Raw genomic sequence first — 22505 nt, forward strand, 5'->3', positions numbered from 1 at the left:
TTTACCAAATGATCTAGGTCGCTCTGAATCAGTGACCTGTCCTCCATTATGTACTAGTCCCCCAAATGTTGTGTCCTCTGCAGACTTTATCAATGATTATTTTATGTGTTTATGCTTTTATGACATGGGGAATTTTCCAACACATGGAGTATGTAAATAAAACGAGCAAGTGGAGATGGAGGAGAGAGCCAAATAGGAGCTGCCTGTAAGCTAATATAGACAGAGCTGTGGTTATTGACCTGTCTAGGGACTCGCTCCACTTGTGCTATATACAGACCCAGATACTCAGCCACGGGCCCCTCCCCACATGTACTCATTGCATTATGAGAAGTGTTTGCGGTGCAGGATCCTCTCCCCTCACTGATCCCGTCCTCATGGCCCCGACTGTGCTAGGAGCTCAAAGCAGCGTGTGCCACGCGGCTTAGTGCCATGTATATAGCAGTGCAGACCCAGAGGCAGAGACCTCCCCATTGGCCATCTGCTGTGCACACTTTTATTTTGGGGACAGTCCCTGTGCTACATTCTCAGCAGGGCCAGGTGGCTGGGAGAACGGCACCTCCATCCCCTGCACCTTGTCCCAGCCAACACTGATGCCCTGGGACCCTGGTACAGAATCACTGAGCCAGACAGTCTCCTCATGGGGGGGGGGCATTGTAAACTGCACCTGCTGGATCCAAAGTGACCTTAAGTGGGGTCCTGGCATAGGGGAGTGGCCTGGGAAAGGGGGCAGAGCCAGGACATTCCTCTGTCCAGCCAATCCCTGGCTGCTATATCATCCTGAACTTGGATGGGGGCCTGGCTTTGGAATGGGGGTGTGGCCAGTATTTTCTGAAGCCACCCAATCCTCAGCTGCTGTATCATCCCCAGCCAATGAGAGTGCAGTACACAGGCCACATGTTCCATATAGAAGCACAGTCCCCATTTTCCATGAGAAGCCCGAACACCTGGGATGTGCCAGGTTTTTATTCACTCCTTGCTCATGTCTGGTTGCTTTACAGCCACACGGTGTCTTGCAAGCCATGTGCTGGACTGAGTGGGACTCGCTCTGTGATAGGGACACACGGCCCCTGGAGGGGCGCTTGGGGCCTGAGCTGAGGGTGTGCAGTGAAGAGCAGTGGATGAGGGCTGATGCTACTAGAGCGGGGCTGAAGGTCGGAGCCCAGGTTAATGTCACTTGCTCAGTGGTTGCTGTAAACTCACCCACATACTAATCTCCTGCTCTGGGCACAATGTGCCTTGGAGGCTGTGGAGACCAGAGCTGCATGGATAGTCACCAGCTCACGCCAACCACATGCCCCTTTATGTCCTGTCTGAGTATTTCACACTCCTAAAAACTGTTCCTGGGAAAGTTCCCCAGTTTGTGATGCTGAACCTCTATGGATTTCACACTACTGGTGTTGGTCACTGCCTCTGGTGTGAGCCAGGGGGTCCCCCTTGGAGACATGGGGAGCATTGGCTTGGGGGGGGATGTGACTGCTCCCTGTGAGTGAGACCAGCCTTGGGCTGTGGCTAGTAGTCTGTGTGCTGCGAAATGTAAATGGGAAACCAGCACATTCAGTCCTCAAAGACACCAGCCTGGGATGGGGGAGAATGGTGGATAATGTTTCCACTCACATCTCTGGCCACACACGCGTCAGGGCTGCTCCCAGACATGCTACAAGAGACCACAGCCCATCTGGTTCCTCTGCTGCTCCCCCTGGGGAGGAGAGGACTGGAGGCACAGAGCCTCGGGGGTTCTCCTCGGAGGCCCAGACGCTGCTGCAGAGTCCCCTGGCTCGGTCACCAGCTCTTGCTCCCCATGATCCTGCTGCGGCTGCTCTGTAAGTTTGGGGAGAGCTCTCTGCCCACGGGCTGGGGGAGCTTGTCTCCAGGTTGTTGGGAGCAGAGGGAGAGACAGGATAATGATGGTTCCTGGGCTGGGGAGACGTGGGGACCAGCCTGGGTTCAGAATTCCATTAGAAATATCGAGTAGTTGAAATGGTGACTACACATGGCTACTTCACGGAGATCCAGAGAATTAATTCATGTCAGAGTGAAAAGCTGGTTGAAAATGTCTGACGTGATTTTCAATACTCTTCCAACGTTTCTTATAGCCTCCTGCTCTACGTGCCATATAATATTATGCCCTTGTGCAGGCATCACAGGCTCATATATATAATGTACGCTCAGAGCGGCCTAGTGCTTGAGACACCCATTTCCCATTACAAATTATGGAATTTGGATCTAAATCCCGTAGACAGCTTTGAAAATTAGAGCCTGTATGTAAGCCACACACCTTCTGGGTGTGGTGTTCTGTCCTATCTAGTGGCACCGAGACCTCTTAGAGAGAGAGAGAAAATGAGTTTGTGCTACAGACTTAGCTAACAGTATATTGGGTTTTAGCTCAGGGAGTAAAGGTTCATGTACTCAGCTCCCAAGATCACCAGTTCAATCCTGCCCGCCAGCGATCGGGGTCCGTTGGCGTTACATGTAAATTTACATTGATTGTAAACTCTTTGGGGTAGGAGCCATTTTCTTGTTCTGTGCTGGTACGGTTCCAAGCACAATGCGGTCCTGATCTATAACAGGCACTCCTAGGTGCTATTGCAGTAGAGAATACTAATATTGCATATAAATAAATTACATTAAAAGGATGTTACTGAGGTTTCAAATTCAAGAAGTGTGATGTTAGGAAATGACAGTATTAGGTTTGGCCACTCAGCGCTCATTATGATTGTGGGGCGAGACAGTTTAACATTCTTCTTGGGGAGCATATCAGTGATAATTTGGGACTCTGTGAGAAAGAAGAAACACTGAAATTTTTACAATGCCACATGTTCTGAGTTTCCAAGGTCATTATTAGGCAGAGGGGTTCTTTAAAATTAATGGTAATTTTTTTCTACTCAGATCACTGAAGTCAAGGAGAGGTTTTTTCCATTGACTTCAACCGACCTCTGGTCAAACCCTCAAACTGTATTGAAGACTTTATAATCCTCCCCTGCATCTATTCAGACTTTGTCAGATTCCTAACCGGGACTTTCCACCGATATCTGCATTGAGACCTATTAAACATGCATTGATTGTGTCTTGATTATCAGACATTCTGGGAAGATTAATTAATCAAGTCTGCAGAAAACAAAGTCATTAGAGAGGATCACAACTTAGACAATGTTTTCAAATTTGGAAATATATGGGAAAATTTTAGCCAAATATTTCCTAATTCCTCCCTCCCCCAATTTTTCATCCACCTTTTGTTTCTCCATCTGTAGAATGGGGGTACTGATACTGACCTCCAGCAGAAAGGCTATGATATTGAAAAGAAATCTGAGAATATTCTACATCAACTGGGAGACTTTGCAAAGAGCTCCCCTAATTAATATTACAAAGCTGTTCCATTGTTTAAAGACAGACAAGAAGGGAAAAGTGACATTTCTCACTTTAAAGCATTGTTACGAAGAAGACGGTGCTTAAATTGATGACCTTTAAAATGTCACCCTTTCCACATGGTCACACCCCAGTGAGGTGTGACCCAGCTTTGCCAGGTGTGACCCAGAAATCCCAGCTTTGCTAGTTTGGTAGGAAAACACCCCCTAAATACTGAGACTCTGCGCCTGCTATCACTTGTGCAATTACGTAACTTTACTCTTGTAAGTAATTCCATTGAAGATAATAGGGCTACTCACAAGTTCAGTTATGCATGTGATTAAATGTCTGCAAGACCAGGGGCTCCAGTTCTTTTTTTTCTGCATATCTGTGTGTAGGGTTAAATCTCTCTTCAACTCTAGCTGCTGTGACAGTTTTTTAATCTGTTAATCCGATAACCAGCGTGTCTCTGATAGTTTCATATTTTGCATTCCCAAAATCACAGTTTTCAGACAATATATGCTTAGCTTTTATCAAACATTCAACATTTTCCTCTTTTTCTTTAATTCTCTGGTTGAAACGTGCTCTTTCATAAACCACACTTCTCTGAGCTCTAAAGTACATATCAAGTATCACCAGGATCTTTTTGCAGTCTTCTCTGTGACTGTCTCCAGTAGAGTCAAAGGATTTTAAGATATGCTCTGCTTGTTTCCCCATAGCATAAATTAACAAAGGTACCCAGATATTTCCAGTTCTTTGTGAAGTGTGCTTGCAATGCGAAATCTTGCACAATGCTGTTTCCAGGTTGTCCATTGAGAAGGTTTGTCACCAGTGAAGTCCTCTGCAGCTTTGAAGAGTGCCATGTTGATGAGATCCTGCAACCTATGTTGCTTTGTTCCCTCTGTCTGCAACCTTTGTTGCTGTTTACCTTCTGTTTCTGTTCTCCTCTGTCTCTAGTATACATCTGACACCATCTCATGTTCGGGTACCAGATACAATGTCATGCATCCGATGAAGTGAGCTGTAGCTCACAAAAGCTTATGCTCAAATAAATTTGTTAGTCTCTAAGGTGCCACAAGTACTCCTTTTCTTTTTGTGAATACAGACTAACACGGCTGCTACTCTGAAACCTGTCAGATATGGACAGGATGCAGAGTTTCCTTCTTAGCAATGTACACACCAGTTGTGTTCATCATAAGACCTTTTAATGCTCTGCCAGACATGGCTGAGATTACCTTAAATAAGATGTTTTACATACAATGTCAGCTAAACACTGAGGATGGAGTGGAGATCAAGGCTAATCTAGGCATGGCCCAATATCTAAACAAATACTTTGCCTTAGTCTTTAATAAGGCTAAAGAGGATCTTAGGGATAATGGTAGCATGACAAATGGGGATGAGAATATGGAGGTAGATATGACTATATCTGAGATAGAAGCGAAACTCAAACAGATTAATGGGACTAAATCGGGGGGGCCCAGGTAATCTTCATCCAAGAATATTAAAGGAATTGGCAAATGAAATTGCAAGCCCATTAGCAAGAATTTTTAATGAATCTGTAAACTCAGGGGTTGTAATGTATGATTGGAGACTTGCTAACATAGTTCCTATTTTTAAGAAAGTGATCCGGGTAACTACAGGCCAGTTAGTATGACATCTGTAGTATGCAAGGTCTTGGAAAAAATTTTGAAGGAGAAAGTAGTTGAGGACATTGAAGTCAATGGTAAATGGGACAAAATACAACATGGTTTTACAAAAGGTAGATCGTGCCAAACCAACCCAATCTCCTTTTTTGAGAAAGTAACAGATTTTCTAGATAAAGGGAACACAGTGGATCTAATTTACCTAGATTTCAGTAAGGCATTTGATACCGTGCCACATGGGGAATTATTAGTTAAATTGGAAAAGACGGGGATCAATATGAAAATTGAAAGGTGGATAAGGAATTGGTTAACAGGGAGACTACAGCAGGTCCTACTGAAAGGTGAACTGTCAGGCTGGAGGGCGGTTACCAGTGGAGTTCCTCAGGGATGAGTTTTGAGACCAATCTTATTTAAACTTTTTATCACTGACCTTGGCACAAAAAGTGGGAGTGTGCTAATAAAGTTTGCAGATGATACAAAGTTGGGAGGTATTGCCAATTCGGAGAAGGATCGGGATATTATACAGGAGGATCTGGATGATCTTGTAAACTGGAGTAATAGTAATAGGATGAAATTTAATAGTGAGAAGTGTAAGGTTATGCATTTAGGGATTAATAACAAGAATTTTAGTTATAAGCTGGGGACGCATCAATTAGAAGTAATGGAGGAGGAGAAGGACCTTGGCGTATTGGTTGATCATAGGATGACTATGAGCCGCCAATGTGATATGGCCGTGAAAAAAGGTAATGAGGTCTTGGGATGCATCAGGCAAGGTATTTCCAGTAAAGATAAGGAGGTTTTAGTACCGTTATACAAGGCACTGGTGAGACCTCACCTGGAATACTGTGTGCAGTTTTGGTCTCCCATGTTTAAGAAGGATGAATTCAAACTGGAACAGGTACAGAGAAGGGCTACAAGGATGATCCGAGGAATGGAAAACTTGTCTTATGAAAGGAGACTCAAGGAGCTTGGCTTGTTTAGCCTAACTAAAAGAAGGTTGAGGGGAGATATGATTGCTCTCTATAAATATAGCAGAGGGATAAATACCAGAGTGGGAGAGGAATTCTTTAAGCTCAGTACCAATGTGGACCCAAGAACAAATAGATATAAACTGGTCATTGGGACATTTAGAGTTGAAATTAGATGAAGGCTTCTAACCATCAGAGAAGTGAAGTTTTGGAATAGCCTTCCAAGGGAAGCAGTGGGGGCAAAAGATCTATCTGGCTTTAAGATTAAACTTGATAAATTTATGGAGGAGATGGTATGATGGGATAACATGATTTTGGTAATGAATTGATTTTTAAATATTCATGGTAAATAGGCCTAATGGCCTGTGATGGGATGTTAGATGGGGTGGGATCTGAGTTACTACAGAAAATTCTTTCCTGGGTATCTGGCTGGTGAATCTTGCCACTATGCTCAGGGGAAGGAATTTTCCTCCAGGGCAAATTGGAAGAGGCCCTGGAGGTTTTTCTCCTTCCTCTGTAGCATAGGGCACGTGTCATGGGTCACTTGCTGGAGGATTCTCTGCTCCTTGAAATCTTTAAACCACGATTTGAGGACTTCCATAGCTCAGACATAGGTGAGACTTTTTCGCAGGAGTGGGTGGGTGAGATTCTGTGGCCTGCATTGTGCAGGAGGTCAGACTAGATGATCATAATGGTCCCTTCTGACCTTAGTATCTATGAATCTATGAATTCAGCAGTCCTTTCCCTGATCTTAGAAACCCTTCGCCTCCAGGGACCGACACCCAGGGCTCAGAGCATCCAGCAGTGGCCTGGGGGTGTCTAGGGCACGGAGATGGGTCTGTTACCTGAGAAGAGAAAATGTGAGAATCATCCAGAGATAGGTTCGGGGTCTGGTTATCCCCCAATTCAATATCCTGATGCCTAACTCCCATCCGCGGGCCCTCTCCAGGAGAAAAGTCAAGGAGGGCGCTTGTCCTGGTATGACAGGCCCTGCTTGGTGTCCCTTTTGGTCTCTATCCCAGTTTATTAGTTCCCGTGTCCCCTCTGTGCTGAACATGCTGCATGGCTCTGAAATGTCCCAGCCCCCTTGGGGGCCTTGCACTGAGGTCTCATGACACTGTGCTGCCTCTTTTCAGAGCATGGCCCCCAGGAGTTCTGGGGGGGACACAAACAGCCTTGTGTGTCCCCGCCCATGCTCCGCCCCCAGGCCTCTTCCTATTTCCCAGCACTGTGCTGTAGGGGGCTCTTCCCCTGTGGCCAGGGCCCCAGGCTGCCGCTAATGGGGGCTGCCTGGTGCTGTGGGGGGGGGGCACCAAACACCTCTGAGGCTGGGGAAGGGCCGCATTACCTGCCCAGTGCACGGCCGAGCACACGGGGGAGCACACCACTCAGCATGCTGGGGGGAACCATGCCACCCACCCACAGGGTGCTCTGGGGCTGGGGGAGGGGAACCATGCAGCCCACCTGGGAGGTTGCCGGGCAGGTGGTGGCAGCCACGTCAGGGGAGCCTCTGGGCTTTGGTGGGAGGGGCTGGGCCTCGGGCAGAAGGGACGGGCCAGGCCAGGGGCTAGCCTTACTGAGCCCGGGGTTCACCCGCTGTCCATGGGGACACAGCTGCCCAGCTGGAGGCAGAGCTGCTTTATGGAGAGCCCACTCTAAGCCTGCACACTCAAAAGCCATTTGCCTGCTCCCCAACTACCCATCAAATGTCCCCTATTCCAGGCCCAGCCATTGTCTGTCTACATCTGGATCCTCAACTATGCCTTGGTTCTTCTACTCCTGGTGCCTTCCCTGATCATCACCTTCATCTTGGAGAGAACAAGCCATCGCTCAGCCTGAACCACAAGACTCGAGTCCCCATGGGGTATAACATTGCCCCGTCCCTTCAGCCCGCCTGCACCCCCAACCTTGTCCATCCAGCTCCCGGTTCCCCAACACAGTCCTCTCTGTGCTACCTCCCATACACCCTCTGTGCTCTGTGCTCCTCCCCTCAGCCCTCCTCTCTCCATGTCTCAGTCCCTCTGAGGAATCCCATTGCTCCATCTGCCTAGAGAGAAACATGAGGATTTGCACAGGAAATCCTTGTTTTCTTCCCCTGCCCCCCATTCTGTCTGTCTGTCCCTCTTCAGACTGTGAACTCCTCAGGGATTGTCCCCTCTACAGGGTCTGGGAGGTGGCTGGCACATTGTGGTCACCACCCTGAATAACCAATAATAACAATGTCCCAGGTAGGTGTGTGGTTAGAGAATCCAACAAACATTCCAAGGTGGCTGAGCCCCAGGGTTCTCACTGGGATGTACGGCCCATGAGGAACACGGGGCTCACATGTAATATGCTCCTTCCCTTCCCCTGTGCAGAAGGGAGCAGCTGCATTTCCCAGCCTGTGCCCCATGCCAAGTGCACTGCACTGCAGGAGTGAGGTCTAGGGGTTACCCTGGAGATGGCCAGGTCTGAGGCCTTGTCCCTCTCTCAAACCCCAAGGAAAATTATGTTTGTGGAGCCTGACACAATCAGGAGCCCCTGAGCAGGGAGGAGTTTGGCCAGACTCCACACAGCAAACCCCAGGGACAATCACTGAGCAGGGTCCCAGTTTATATTTTGCACAGTGGGCATTGCACACTCAGCTAGTGAGGCATAGATCCTGCCCCAAAGATCTCATCATCTAGCTAGACCAGGAAGACAAAGGATGGGAGGGAAAACTGAGGCAAAGAGCAATGGGGTGACTTGCCTGCAGTTACCATGAAGTACCAGGACTAGAACCTAGGTCTGCTGATTCCTATGCTTGTGTCCTAGTCACTAAACTTTACGGCCTCTTTCTTATGTCTGTGGGCTCGCCGTGGCTCTGGGTGAAGGAAAGGGCAGATCACTCTCTGGGGTCATTCAAATTTCCACATTCCTTCTGGGCTCAGAAACGGCCCGTCCCCTGAGTTCTATGGAGGGGAGGATGTTATCCCCTAACAAAGGGCTGCCTTGGTCCATGTCACAGAGCGGCCAAACCAAAGAGGTCTCTACTTTGCTCAAGTCTCATTCAGGGCTTCTCAAGACAAAGTGAAAGACGTTTCCCAGAAATCTCCAATTTTTCACTCTCCTGCATGAATATTGATGTCTCCCAGCCGCACTGCTCCAGGCCTAGGCTGAGATGGGAAGAGCTGGTGTCAAGGTTCCTTCCCCACTCTGAACTCTAGGGTAAAGATGTGGGGACCTGCATGAAAACCTCCTAAGCTTACTTTTATCAACTTAGGTTAAAACTTCCCCAAGGTACAAACTATTTTACCTTTGCCCTTGGACTTCCACTGCCACCACCAAAGGTCTGGGTTTATTTTTGAGAAACCATTGTTTGGAAATGTCTTTCCCCCCAAAATCCTCACCAAAACCTTGCACGCCCCTGCCTGTGGAAGGCTTGATAAAAATCCTCACCAATTTGCATAGGTGACCACAGACCCAAATCCTTGGATCTTAAGAACAATGAAAAAACATTCAATTTCTTACAAGAAGAATTTTAATATAAGAAAACGTAAAAAGAATCATCTCTGTAAAATCAGGATGGTAAATATCTTACAGGGTAATTAGATTCAAAACATAGAGAATCCCTGTAGGCAAAACCTTAAGTTACAAGAAAGACACAAAGACAAGAATATTCATGCTATTCAGCACAGTCTAATTTCTCAGCCATTTAAAGAAATCATAATCTAACGCATATCTAGCTAGATTACTTACTAAATTCTAGGACTCCATTCCTGTTCTGTCCCCGGCAAACGCATCACACAGACAGACCCTTTGTTTCTCCCTCCCTCCAGCTTTGAAAGTATCTTGTCTCCTCATTGGTCATTGTGGTCAGGTTCCAGCGAGGTTATCCTAGCTTCTTAACCCTTTACAGGTGAAAGGATTTTTCCTCTGGCCAGGAGGGATTTTAAAGGTGTTTACCCTTTCCTTTATATTTATGGCACACACCCCAAATGACAGCTAGAGTGAAACATTGGCTGGGATTTCTTCCTGGAGCTCTAGGAAAAAACAGAGTTAATAAGACATATGTACCTCTAAATATACTACCAAGCACATAAAGACTAACAATATTTTCCACATCTCAGGGACGATCTTAACCAGTTGATTCTGGGAAACTTTCACGGGAGAGTGCATCAGCCACTTTGTTAGAAGCTCCTGAGATGTGTTGGATCTCAAAATCAAAATCTTGAAGAGCTAAACTCCACCGAATAAGTTTTTTGTTATTTCCCCTGGTGGTATGAAGCCACTGTAGTGCAGCATGGTTGGTTTGCAGGTGGAAACACCATCCCCAAACATATGGGTGTAGCTTTTCCAGAGGGTAGACAATGGCGTAACATTCTTTTTCACTGACTGACCAATTGCTTTCCCTCTCAGACAGCTTTTTGCTGAGAAACACTATAGGGTGGAATTCTTGGTCCGGTCCTTCCTGCATTAAAACTGCTCCCACACCATGCTCAGATGCTTCTGTGATTACTAGGAACGGTTTGTCAAAGTCTGGCGCCCTTAGTACAGGGAAAGACATGAGTGTCGCTTTAAGTTGGTTAAAGGCCTTCTGACACTCTTCAGTCCACTGAACGGTATTTGGCTGTTTCTTTTTGGTTAGATCTTTCAGTGGGCTGGCGATTTGGCTGTATTGCGGTACAAATCATCTGTAAGAACCGGCCAAGCCTAAGAAGGATTGAACCTGTTTCTTTGACTTTGGGACAGGCCACTTTTGCATAGCATCCACTTTGGCCTGTAGGGGGTTGATAGTTCCTTGACCACCTGGTGTCCAAGGTAAGTCACTGTCTTTAGGCCTATTTGATACTTCTTAGCCTTAACAGTTAGTCCTGCCTCCCTTATGTGCTCGAAGACTTTTTGTAGATGTTCCAGGTGTTCTGCCCAGGAATCTGAAAATATGGCCACATCATCAAGGTAGGCAACTGCATATTCTCCTAATCCTGCTAGGAGACCATCTACAAGTCTTTGTAAGGTGGCGGGTGCATTCCGCAGCCCGAAAGGGAGTACATTAAATTCATACAGCCCGATATGTGTGGTGAAGGCTGACCTTTCCTTGGCGGATTCATCTAGCGGTACCTGCCAGTACCCCTTGGTTAAGTCCAAGGTAGAGATGAACTGGGCCCATCCCAGTTTCTCTAATAGTTCATCTGTGCATGGCATTGGATAGTTGTCTGGGCGAGTTACAGCATTTAGCTTATGGTAGTCCACGCAAAAACGTATCTCCCCATCTGGTTTGGGAACTAGAACTACTGGAGATGCCCATGTACTGTGGGAGATGTGGATTACACCCATCTGTAATGTATTCTGGATCTCCTGTTCCATAGAGTTTTAGCTTGAGGAGACACCCGGTAAGGTTGGACTTTAATTGGGTGAGCATTACCTGTGTCAATGGAGTGGTATGCCTGTTTAGTCAGCCCTGGGGTGGCTGAGAACGTCGGAGCATAGCTAGTGCACAACTCCTGGATCTGCTATCTCTGCATACACCTGAGGGTCATGGAGGTTCACCTCTTCCATGCCACCAGCACTTTTCCCTTCCTAGTAGACACCTTTAGGCCACTAAGCATCATCTCCTCCCTGGGCTGTAAACTGACAATATTTTAATTCTCTGGAATAAAAGGGCTTTAGAGAATTAATATGGTATACCTTAGGCTTTCGGTTGGAGGTGGGGAATGCTTTGAGGTAATTGACAGCTCCCAGGCGCTCCTGTACCATGAATTGCCCTTCCCATGATGCTTCCATTTTATGGGCCTGGAGCACCTTTAAGACCATAACCTGGTCTCCTACTTTGAAGGAACGCTCTCTGGCATGTTTATTATATGAGGCTTTTTGCTCTTTTTGAGCATCCTTTAGGTTTTCTTTAGCGAGGGCTAAAGAGGTTCGGAGGGTGTTTTGTAGGTTGGTTACAAAGTCCAGAATGTTAGTTCCTGGAGAAGGTGTAAATCCCTCCCATTGGTGCTTCACCAACTGTAATGGCCCCTTAACCTCACGGCCATATACAAGTTCAAATGGTGAAAACCGTATATTGGGATATGGTACAGCTCTGTAGGCAAAGAGCAACTGCTGCAACACTAGGTCCCAATCATGGGAGTGCTCATTTACGAATTTACGTATCATGGCCCCCAAAGTTCCTTTAAACTTCTCCACCATGCCATTTGTTTGATGGTGGTAAGGAATGGCGACCAAGTGATTTACCCCATGAGCTTCCCAAAGGCTTTGCATAGTTCCTGCCTGGAAATTAGTTCCTGCATCTGTGAGGATGTCTACCCTGGCAAAAATGTCTGCTAGTGCCTGGCACACACTTTTAGCCCTGATGTTGCCTAGAGCTACTGCTTCCAGCCATCGGGTGGCAAAATCCATGAAAGTCAGTTTGTACTGCTTTCCACTGGGTGTCTTTTTTGGAAAAGGACCCAGAATATCCACAGCTACTCGCTGAAATGGAACTTCAATGATGGGGAGTGTCTGGAAAGGGGCTTTGACCTGGTCTAGGGGTTTTCCCACTTTTTGGCATACCTCACAAGACCGGACATAGGTAGAAAAATCCTTGCCCATTCCCTCCCAGTGGAATGACCTCCCCAAACAGTCTTTGGTCCTGTTCACCCCAGCACGAGCACTAGGATGATCATGGACTAAGCTCAAGAGCTTGACCCGGTACTTAGTTTGAATTACTAACTGTCTCTGAGGATGCCAGTCTTCCTGGTGTCCACCAGAAAGAGTTTCCTTATATAAGAGTACTCTTTGTACAACAAACCTGGATCGATTAGAAGAGCTGAGAGGCAGTGGGTTGCTCCGTGCCACCGTCCAAGCTCTCTGGAGACTTTCATCTACTTCCTGTTCCCTTGATGCTGGAGACATCAGTTCCTCATTGGATTGTGAGCCTATGCTTGGTCCCTCTGGAAGCGATGTAGGGGATGGGGCTGTTTCTGTTGACTGTGAACCGTTCTCCGCTGGTGCACTATATTGGGGTTCAGGCTTCGGCTGAGCCTCTTGTGTAGGGTTATCGGCTGCTGCCGGTTCAGGTTTGGTGGGGCCCTCTGAGGTTGGGGTTGCAAGTACTGGATTCAGTGCTGGCAATGGGTCTGGTGCTAGTTGTTCCGCCAGTTCCAGTTCTGGGACTGGCTCTGTCTGGGTCTCTGGGACTGGATCCACTACTGCTGTTGGCATGGGCTCCGGCTCTATCACCTCTGACTGGGTCCTGGTAGAAGTTTCCAGAACAGTGCTAGGCGTGATGGCTGGTTTAGTCTGGCTGCGGATGACCATTCCCATCTTCTTGGCTGACTTCACATGATTGGCCAAGTCTTCCCCCAACAGCATGGGGATGGGATAATCATCATAAACTGCAAAAGTCCACATTCCTGACCAGCACTTTTACTGGACAGGCAACTTGGCTGTAGGCAAATTGAAAGAGTTGGACTTGAAGGGTTGAATTGTCACTTGGATCTCTGGGTTGATTAAATTGGGGTCCACTGAAGAAGCATGGATAGCCGACACCTGTGCTCCGGTGTCCCTCCACGCAGTGACCTTCTTCCCACCCAGACTCACAGCTTCCCTCCGCTACAAGGGTATCTGGGAGGTATCTGGGCCTGAGGACCTCTGGGGTGATTCCGGTGCAATGAACTGTAATCTGTTGGGGTTCATGGGGCAGTCTGCCTTCACATGCCCCGGTTCGTTACATTTAAAACATCATCCAGCTGACGGGTCACTGAGGCGAGGTGGGTTGCTGGAGAATGGTGTGGCAGGACGATAAGGTGGCTGGAGGGTTCTTTGGGGGGTAGATGGGGCCTTGGGTGGCCCCCGGTAGTAGGGTGTGGTCTGAGGTTGTCCCTTCTGGTATCCGCTCCAACTATGACCAGTTTTTTTCTTCTCTGCCACCTCCACTCATTTGGCTCCAATCTCCCCCGCCTTGATTACAGTTTTGGGCTTCCCATCTAGGATGTATCTTTCTATTTCCTCAGGAACACCCTCTAAGAATTGCTCCATTTGCATTAGGAAGTGCAAATCTTCTGGAGATTTAACACTTGCTCCTGATATCCAGGCATCCCAATGTTTCACAATCTGGTAGGCATGTCGGGAAAATGACACATCTGGTTTCCACCTTAGGGCTCTGAACCGCCGACGGGAATGCTTGGGGGTTAGCCCCATTCTGACTCTCACCTTGGTTTTAAACAGTTCATACTGGTTCATGCGTTACTTAGGCATTTCAGCCGCCACCTCAGCTAAGGGTCCACTGAGCTGTGGCCTCAGCTCTACCATGTATTGGTCTGTAGAGATGCTGTACCCAAGGCAGGCCCTTTTGACATTTTCTAAGAAAGCCTCAATATCATCGCCTGCCTTGTAGTGGGGAACTTTCTGGGATGGGAAGTGGTACCTGGAGAAGGATTGCTAGGGTTTGTTGGTATATTCTGCTGAGCCTTTGCCTTCTCCATCTCCAGTGCATGCTTCCTCTCTCTTTCCTTCTCCTCCAGTTCTTTGGCCCTTGCCTCCATTCCCATCAGCATGAGTTCAATCTGTCTTTCATGTTCCTTTTGTTTTTCCTCAGCCTCAAATCTGGCTAATTCCAGCTTTTGTTGAACAGTGGAGTCTGTCATCCTAACCGCTCTGTTTTTAACTAACTTTACACCCGAGAGTTAGACAGAAAACCAAACCAAAACAAAGAAACTTGGCTTGTAAAATTTTACTGTGCTGAATATTATACCTATATTCTCTGACAGTGATTGTCAACCTACAGAGAAATCCCCCAAAAAAACTAACACCTTTGGCTCCAAGCAAATAGGCAGAAACCTCCTCTAGTTGCTCTTAGGAAAAAAAAAAAAACTTCAGGTCTGTGAAGACTTGTGAATTTCCCTGCAGGAGTTTAACTATCCTGCCTTTAGGTAGAGAAAACTCCATCTCACAAAAGGCAATTCCCTTTTGTCTCTGCTCTGGGCCCAAAGCAGAGAAAAAAAACACCTCTAACTGTTTTAAGTTTAACCTGCTTTCCAGCAGCCCAAAGGAAAAAAAATATTTCCTTTTCAAATCTTGCATAATGACAGGTTTCAGAGTAGCAGCCTTGTTAGTCTGTATTCGCAAAAAGAAAAGTAGTAGTTGTGACACCTTAGAGACTAACACATTTATTTAAGCATACGCTTTCGTGAGCTTTTCTTTTCAAATCTGTGCTTCTGGTTCAAAAAAATCTCAAAATCATTTCAAGTTGATCCCACCGCTCTGCCACCATGTCAAGGTTCCTTCCCCACTCAAACTCTGGGGTACAGATGTGGGAACCTGCATGAAAACCTCCTAAACTTACTTTTAGCAGCTTAGGTTAAAACCTCCCCAAGGGACAAACTATTTTACCCTTTGCCCTTGGACTTCCACTGCCACCACCAAACACCTGGGTTTATTTTTGAGAAAGCATTGTTTGGAAACGCCTTCCCCCAAAATTCTCACCAAAACCTTGCACCCCCCTGCCTGGGGAAGGCTTGATAAAAATCCTCACCAATTTGCATAGGTGACCACAGACCCAAACCCTTGGATCTTAAGAACAATGAAAAAGTATTCAATTTCTTACAAGAAGAATTTTAATATAAGAAAAGGTAAAAAGAATCACCTTTGTAAAATCAGGATGGTAAATACCTTACAGGGTAATTAGATTCAAAACATAGAGAATCTCTCTAAGCAAAACCTTAAGTTACAAGAAAGACACAAAGACAAGAATATTCCTTCTATTCAGCACAGTCTAATTTCTCAGCCATTTAAAGAATTCATAATCTAACGCATATCTAGCTAGATTACTTACTAAATTCTAGGACTCCATTCCTGTTCTGTCCCCGGCAAATGCATCACACAGACAGACAGACCCTTTGTTTCTCCCTCTTTCCAGCCTTGAAAGTATCTTGTCTCCTCATTGGTCATTGTGGTCAGGTTCCAGCGAGGTTATCCTAGCTTCTTAACCCTTTACAGGTGAAAGGATTTTTCCTCTGGCCAGGAGGGATTTTAAAGGTGTTTAACCTTCCCTTTATATTTATGACAGCTGGTGACTCAGCAGGGTCATCCCTGGGAACCATCCCTGAGACCAGGTATATGTGCAGTGTTAGGAGGCAGCTGGTCTGTCTGAGGAGATGCTCATGCCTGGCCCTGGAGCCTTTGCCATTGGGGACATGGGGGATGGTCCAACACTCAGTGGTTGTAAATCAAGATTGCTGTTACTAGAAGGCACTCTCCATTTCCACCACAGAGATGGGCTGGATGCAGGGATCACTGCATGGGATTCTCTGGCCTGGGTGATGCAGGCGGCCAGACAGATGAACATAATGGTCCCCTCTGGCTTTAACATCCCGGGATCTGTGTAGCCCGGGCTGTGGAAACCCCCAACCGGGGGGCCAAATTCCAAGGCACATTTTACAGAGAAAAAAATAGATGCAGGCACCTCTCCCCACACTGACCCCATCCCCACGACCCAGCTGCACTAGCAGCTCAGAGCAGCGCATGCCACATGGCTCAGTGGGGTATATATAGATGCACAGACCCAGAGCGATGCTGCTCCCCTGATGCAGCAACCTTCTCATGGCCCATTTCCATAGACCTCTTGGTGCCAACCAGCAGAGGACGTGGGGTACATGAGGGTTACAGGGATTCCTTGGGTGCAGTATCTACACATTAGTCTGCCAAAGAATGCCATGGAAGGGCACTAATGGAAACCTCTGTCACACTGGTCATCACAATCATTGTGAGACATATGTATGGATAATACAGGAGGAGTCATGTCTAAATACTAGAAAATATGTTTTCCAGGTCTGTGAGATAAGGCAGGTCACAGAAATGTGATTCCCAAGCTCCTGGCAGGCAGAGGAGAAGAAATGCTTCTCTCCTTCTGTTGGTCATGTGCAAATTGAGTATTGCCCAATTATTATCTGAGTAAAATACTAATCAATATACAGAGGGGTTTCTAGGAAGAAACAAAGCCAGCAGGGATTCTCCTGTTTAAGGGTAAGAGAATGAACTTTTCGAACTATGTCTGGGGTGCAGATGAACCCCCCCGTTTCTTTTCGTCTGTGAGGATAAGTTGCCAGTAGGCTGGATTGTCTGAGAAGGGATCTCAACCAACCTGGTTGAAAATGCTGGGAGAATGGCTTGGGGTAAGCTATTTGGCAGGAGACAGGGGAATGTCTTGTTAGCTAAGTTTCAGCTGTAGAAAATCTGTTGTGCTTCTGTTTGATAGCTAATGGCTTGTTTCCAATATTCTTACTTACTGTTACTCTAATCTTTGATCTTTGATAACAAACCTGTCCTTGTTTTCACTATGAATCTATCTCAGTGCTGTGTGTGAAGCATAGTGGTGACCCTGTGTGGAACTTGGTAAGCCGGTATGTGCTGTTCCTTTGGGAATGGCGAATCTGAGAGCTCTGTGCATGTCCATTGGAACAGGGCCTCGCACCCAAGAGGGACAATCGTAGGACTTGGGGGATGGAGGGTGTCCATCACAAGCCTATACAGAGACAGCAAGGCCTGCAGAGGTCTCGAAGGCCGTGATTGTGCTGCCAGAAGCTGGAGGATTCAAGGAGCTTGCCCACAGCAGATACAGACAAGACTCCCTCACACTAAGGTGTGACCCTTAGGATCCCTCAATGCCACCTGGGAAAGGGATCTCTGTTCCATCATTATAGCCTCTGATAGTCCTGAAAAGCTCACTACACACAATACATTGCAGTCATAGTATTTACGTATAAAGAATGTCTAATGAAAACTTAAATGAAAGACAGAATCATACTGATTCCCAGAACTGTTGGATGACATATATAGGGGTGATATTGAAAGCTGTGTCTATGCACTAAACGATGGTTTGATTTCTAACTCAAGGCAGGACTGACAATGAGGGGCTGAGTTAGACAAAGGAAGCTGATTCCCCCCATCACCCTCAACTTTGTAAATCAACTTTGTGAGCCAACACAATGGAAGCCAAAGCTGCATATGGAATAAACAGGGGGATGGAAAGACCCCAGAGATAAAACCACACAGGGTTCTCCTGACCTCAGGGACACAGCAACTTATGTGGGGAATACAAGAAGTCAAAAAGACTCAACTTTATCCATCACTGATGAAGCAAAATGGACAGCTCTTTTTGCACTCATGGAAGCTGGATCTGAGCTATGCTGGCGGGTGATGTTGGGAGATGGCTTTGAGTGGAGAAAAGACTGTAGACAAGGATTTTAACCTGTGGCAGTCAAGCTTAGGTTCACAAAAGCATGTTATACTTTTTGTTTTATATGTAACCATTGCTATGTCCATTCTCCTTACATCTTTATCTTTGATAATAACCTTACTATTGTTTTCACTCAAACTTAGTCTCTGTGCTGTGATGTTTTAAAGGACTGTCCCTGAGTCGTACCAGTCAGCCTGTGTGTGCACTTTTCCCTTGGAGACAGTAAATCTGGTAATTTCTGTGAGTCTCCAGTGGCACAGGCTGGATACTACAGGGAGAGGCTTTCCCAGGGGCACAGGGGCTGCACTACACCTGTTGTTCTCTTCCAAGGCTAAATAAGGGCTGGCAGAGTGCAGAAGAGATTTTGTGGGTGGCTGCCAGACTGGATGTGTCAGAGAAGCTGACACCCAGCTAAGAACCAGCAAGTCTTCCTCTAGCTGGAAACAGGAGGGGAGTAACCAGGTGATTCATGTTCCTGGACCAACCCGAGAAAGTGTCATGTAAGGCCAGGTGGTAGCCTCACAACCCTGAGTACCCCTAGGTAGCATCATACTGACACAATGCCCATCTGCTGCGCTCACTTCTATCCTGCAGATGGTCCCTGCACTGCATTCTCAGCAGGCCCAAGTGGCTGGGAGAATGGCACCATTTCCCAGCCTATGCTGATACTATGTGACCCTGGTACAGTCACTGAGCCAGATTTACCCCTGTGGGGGAGGGTGGTTACATACAGTGCACCTGCCTGTCCCAAACTGACCCGAATGTAGGTGCATCTGGTCCCAGCAGGATGTCTCAAGCCTAGAGTGCTCTGGGGGCACAGTCCTGTCATAGAGACACCTGAATTAGCTCCAACCCAGCTAGTGACATAGGGGATGTGGCCTCTGAATGGGGGTGGAGCCAGGAAGTTCACAGATTCATGGATTCCAAGGCCAGATCATCTAGTCTAACCTCCTGTGTAGCTCAGGCCACAGAACTTCCCAAAGCGATCCCTATAGCAGAGCTTTTAGAAAAAAAATCCCATCTCCATTTAAAAGTTGTTAGTGACAGAGAATCCACCACGACTCTTGGTAGATTGTGTTAATGTTTAATTTATGCTTTATTCCAGTCTGAATTTAGCTGGCTTCAACTTCCAGCCATTGGATCATGTTCGACCTTCTCTACTAGCTGAAGAGCCTATTATTAAATATTTATTCTCCATGTAGGCACTTACAGACTGTGATCAAGTCACCCCTTAACCTTCTCTTTGTTAAAATAATCAGATGGAGCTCTTTGAGTATGTCACTAAAAGCACGTTTTCTAATCCTTTAATCATTCTTATGGATCTTTTCTGACCCCTCTCCACTTTACCAACATCGTTCCTAAATTGTGGACGCCAGGACTGGACACAGGATTCCAGCAATTGTCACATCAGTGCCAAATACAGAGGTAAAATAACTCTCTACTGCTATGCGAGATTCCTATTTAGGCATCCAACCATTGTATTTGCCTTTTTGGCCACAGTGTCACACTGGGAGATCATGTGCCACTGATTATCCACCATGGCACTCCAATGTTTTTCAGTGTCACTGCTTCCCTGGATAGAGTCCCACATTCTGTAAGTATGGCCTACATTCCTTGTTCCTAGATGCATGCATTTAGATTTAGCCATATTAAATGTATATTGTTTGCTTGTACCCAGCTTACCTTTCATTAATGAACTGGAGGATGGCGTGGACTGCACCCTCAGCAAGTTTGCAGATGACACTAAACTGGGAGGAGTGGTAAATATGCTGGAGGGTAGGCATAGGATACCGATGACCTAGACAAATTAGAGGATTGGGTGAAAAATAAATCTGATGAGGTTCAACAAGGACAAGTGCAGAGTCCTGCACATAGGATGGAAGAATCCCATGCACCTTTACAGACTAGGGACCAAATGGCTAGGCAGCAGTTCTGCAGAAAAGGACCTCGGGGTTACAGTCGACGAGAAGCTGGATATGAGTCAACAGTGTGCCCTTCTTGTCAAGAAGGCTAACGGCATTTTGGGCTGTATAAGTAGGGGCATTGCCAGCCGATGGAGGGACACGATTGTTCCCCTCTATTTGACATTGGTGAGGCCTCATGTAGAGTACTGTGTCCAGTTTTGGGCCCCACACTACAAGAAGGATGTGGACAAATGGGAAAGCATCCAGTGGAGAGCAACAAAAATGATGAGGTGACTAGAACACATGACTTATGAGGAGAGGCTGAGGGAACTAGGATTGTTTAGTCTGCAGAAGAGAAGAATAAGGGGGGATTTGATAGCTGCTTTCAACTACTTGAAAGGGGGTTGCAAAGAGGATGGATCTAGACTGTTCTCAGTGGTAGCAGGTGACAGAATGAGGAGCAATGATCTCAAGTTGCAGTGGGGGAGGTTTAGGTTGGATATTAGGAAAATCTCTTTCCTTTGAGGTTTTTAAGGTCAGGCTTGACAAAGCCCTGGCTGGAATGATTTAGTTGGGGATTGGTCCTGCTTTAAGCAGAGGGTTGGACCAGATGACCTGCTGAGTTCCCTTCCAACCCTGAGATTCGGTGGTTCTATCCCTAGCCATTCAGAATGTGCTTTGTGTCCGTGACCTGTGCTCGTGATTATTTACACCTCACCCTATTTTTTCAGTGATGATTTTATGTTTTTTTCTGGGTGTTAATGAAAATGGTAAATAGTTTACAGCCAAGAACTGATCCCTGTGGGACCCCACTGGAAACACTCCCACTCGATACAGGAGTTCTGAAGGAACTCAAATGTGAACTTGCAGAACTACTAACTGTGGTATGTAACCTGTTGCTTAAATCTGACTCTGTACCATATGATTAAATCAGACTCTGTGCCATATGATTGGAGGTTAGTTAATGTAACTCCAATTTTTTAAAAAGACTTCAAAGGTGATCCTGGCAATTACAGGCTTCCTTTGGGAAACCAGGGGGTCCAGCTCTCCCCGATGCAGAGACAAGATGTGTGTGTGTGGGGGGGTGGTGAATAATGTTTCCATTCTCATCTCATGAGGGACAGCCCCTCTGGCCACAGACACATCAGGGCCTCCCTCATACACGCTACAAGAGCCTGTCCAGGCCGGAAGAAGGAGGGGAGAAGGAGGGACCTGGAGTAGAGACCCCCGGTGGCAGATCATCAGAGACCTAGACTAGATGCTCTGGGATATTCAGGCTGAGTCACAGACTCTCAATCACCCCATGATCCTGCTGTGGCTGCTCTGTGAGTTTGTAGTGAGCTCTCTGCCTAGGGGTTTAGGGGGAGGCAGGTTTATAGGTCTGCCTGGGCTGGAGGGACATGGGGAACAGCCTGTAGGGGAAGTTAGGGTAAAAATGGTTTAAATGAACAGCGGCACATTGATATTATACTGAGCTCTAAGCAGTTATTTCATGTTGGGTTTAAAAACCGGTTTGAAATTCATGGCCAAAGTTTCTTACCAATTTCTGAGAGAATATTTAATGCAAAACAGAACATTGTTTTGATAACTTGCTATTTTATTGAATATATAATGTCCCTGTGTGTGTGTATTGTACTCACAGATATACTGTATCCTGTGGCTGAGATTTTCAAAGCTGCCTACGGGATTTGGACACTTTGTTCAAATTCATGGCAACTGAGCATCCAAATCACCTATACAGCTCTGAAAGTCTGAGCCGGTGAGAAGATCTTTCATAGTACATAGAATAGACCTGCATTAAAAGAATGATATTGAGGTTACAATCCTGGAAACGACAGGGTTAGGACTGGCTGTGCAGAGCTCATTTCAGGGACGAGGACAAAGAGTCGAAGCTGATTAGGAAAGTAGAGACAGTGAGAAAATGTTGTAAAGATCATGAATGTTCGTGTTCTTTGTTTTCAGCAGGTTACATGGTGAGGAGTGTTTTATTATTAGAAAAAATTTCTTAAACGTTAATGGAAACTTTAATCCTGCCTTGCAAATATTCAAACTTTGTAAGATTCCCACCTGGGACTTTCCATCGATAGCCATGGTGAGACCCAGGGCCCACAGATGGATCCGATTGTGGGATCGGGGTGTATGGCTCTTGCAACATGATCCTGAGTTGGGATTTCCTGGCTTTTCTTGGCTTAATTATTAATATTAATGTTACCCCAGTGTAGCTGTGTGTATAGTTAGTGCTGCTGTGTCTGCCACTCACCCCCTCTGCTGTCTGGTGCAGGTGCTGGGGTCACAGTCCAGGGCCCTGCAGCTCCCCAGGTGAGTGAGAGAACAAGTGACATGGAAGAAGGGGAGACATAGAAAGGAGCGAAATCCCCAGGCAAGGGCAATGGGAGGGCTGCTGCAGGGGTGTAGGAGGGGGATGAGTGGGGAATGCCTCTTGCACGATTCCTGCCTGAAATCCTGGTAA

The sequence above is a fragment of the Dermochelys coriacea genome, chromosome 23 (genome assembly GCF_009764565.3).
Source record: "Dermochelys coriacea isolate rDerCor1 chromosome 23, rDerCor1.pri.v4, whole genome shotgun sequence".
NCBI classification, from domain to species: Eukaryota; Metazoa; Chordata; order Testudines; family Dermochelyidae; genus Dermochelys; species Dermochelys coriacea.